The sequence below is a fragment of the Miniopterus natalensis genome, chromosome 6 (genome assembly GCF_054644295.1).
Source record: "Miniopterus natalensis isolate mMinNat1 chromosome 6, mMinNat1.hap1, whole genome shotgun sequence".
Taxonomy (NCBI): domain Eukaryota; kingdom Metazoa; phylum Chordata; class Mammalia; order Chiroptera; family Miniopteridae; genus Miniopterus; species Miniopterus natalensis.
Genome location: NC_142086.1, coordinates 16,230,572 through 16,232,304, shown reverse-complemented (window position 1 = coordinate 16,232,304; position 1,733 = coordinate 16,230,572). Strand labels below are relative to the sequence as shown.

The 1,733-nt window shown below is 30.0% G+C and overlaps 2 non-coding genes across 2 annotated transcripts; both read left to right on the top strand.

Annotated features, from left to right (window-relative positions):
* Positions 1 to 220: 220 nt before the first annotated feature.
* LOC148092853 (small nucleolar RNA SNORA1) lies at positions 221 to 355 on the top strand. Its single transcript, XR_015714711.1, has one exon. It is a non-coding gene; the product is annotated as a small nucleolar RNA SNORA1 (small nucleolar RNA).
* A 422-nt stretch (positions 356 to 777) lies between these two features.
* LOC148092852 (small nucleolar RNA Z40) lies at positions 778 to 849 on the top strand. Its single transcript, XR_015714708.1, has one exon. It is a non-coding gene; the product is annotated as a small nucleolar RNA Z40 (small nucleolar RNA).
* Positions 850 to 1,733: the final 884 nt, after the last annotated feature.

The following is a 1,733-nucleotide window of genomic DNA, read 5'->3' as shown; positions in this document are numbered from 1 at the left end:
AAGCACCCAGGAGAAACTATCAGCACAACATCATATATGTAAAATTTTTAAAATGAGTATATCTGAGGTCAAGATGTACAAGTTTAGCCTATTGATGAGTGAAGATGACAAAATTGAACTGGATGAAATAATGAAAAGAAAGGAAATATTTATGTGTTATACATTGCAAATTTAGATCAATAGCACTGTGTGTGACTGACTTAACAAGAAGAAAAAATTAGGCCTCATTCTAGGTGAAAATGGTCACTGCTGTTCATGGTGTGCAGAAATTGTTAATGTGGCTACGTTGGGACACAGGCTATGCTTCTATCACAGTATGTTCATTGCAATGGTGACAATGAGACCTGTAACATTTCAGCCAGACTCAGTGACTAAGAACTATTTGTAAAAAGACTTTAAATGTTAGAAACAATTAAGGAATACATTTTAGATCATTTACCAAAATAGCAATGCAATTCTTAGAATTCTAGAGCCCTAAAATAAATTGCCTGAAGAATTACAGGTAAGATTCTAATTTATTCTCTCAAATTCTTCTCTAAACTTAAACTTTTCCTATATAAAACTTCAACATTAAGGTCCCTACATTTATTTATCTAATTCTTAAAGCAGCCCATCCAGGTGGTTTATTATCACCACAAAAAGATTAGATGTTAAAAGAACATTTATAATACTGTCAAAAATTTAAAAATATATTTGTGTATATGTGTGTGTGTGTGTGTGTGTGTGTGTGTGTGTGTGTGTATAAAGGCCATCGTGGGTTTGTACTGTTCACCAGCATGAAGTTATGATGATGATAAAATAGTCAACTGCTCTGCATGAGCTGAATGAAAATAGCCTCTCTGAACAGCCAAAACAAAAACAAAAAAACAGACAAAAACAAACTTGATAACTTATATTCTTACTCAATTTAACTCCTGTCTAAAACCCAGGCTGAACTTTTACCTAGAGATTTTTATAGAGTGTTAATCTAACAAACAAGTCAAGGCATGATTTAATTCTATTGACCAAAAATGATAGATAAGTATTATTACCTAAAATTTGTAGATATTTTGAAGGGCTATAAGGAGAAAGACACTCTAGCATTTTACTGATGATTTAACTTTTTTATTTAACTTTCTGTGTATAAAATGTATAAGAATAAATTATCCCTAGTTGAGATTTTCAGCCAATTAAACTATCTATATCATAAACATTTATGTTTGTAGATAGTTATGTTTTATTATTAAAAAAATAATTGGTAAAGAGAAGATAAAAAGAAATATAGTTAACTGGAAAATATGCCATATACTGCATAATCTCAACTGTGATAAATTATATTAAGTAGGCACATGGGGACTTAATTGTTTTTCATGGGCCAAAAAGATTTTCATAAATTTAGTATCCTTAAGGTTACCTCACACACAAAAAATGCATATTTTCATTCCTTTCTTGCCATTCTCCTATAAATATTTAAGAACTCTGTATTAGATAGAAATTGAAAAGTATTTTCCCTTAAAATTGGTTAAAATATCATATATACATATTTGTTTATAAAAGTATAGTTTACATATACATCTTTTTATAGAACCACAGTATACATTATATATATGTAAATTTTTTCATAGAACTATAGCTTTTTTCTGAAACCAACAAAGCAACTGATCTCAAATTAAAGAATAAAATATTCCATAGTCAGGGAATGAGTACATGAAAGAGGCGTTGCTCCATAGGCCACTGGAAACTTCAGTGGGTGG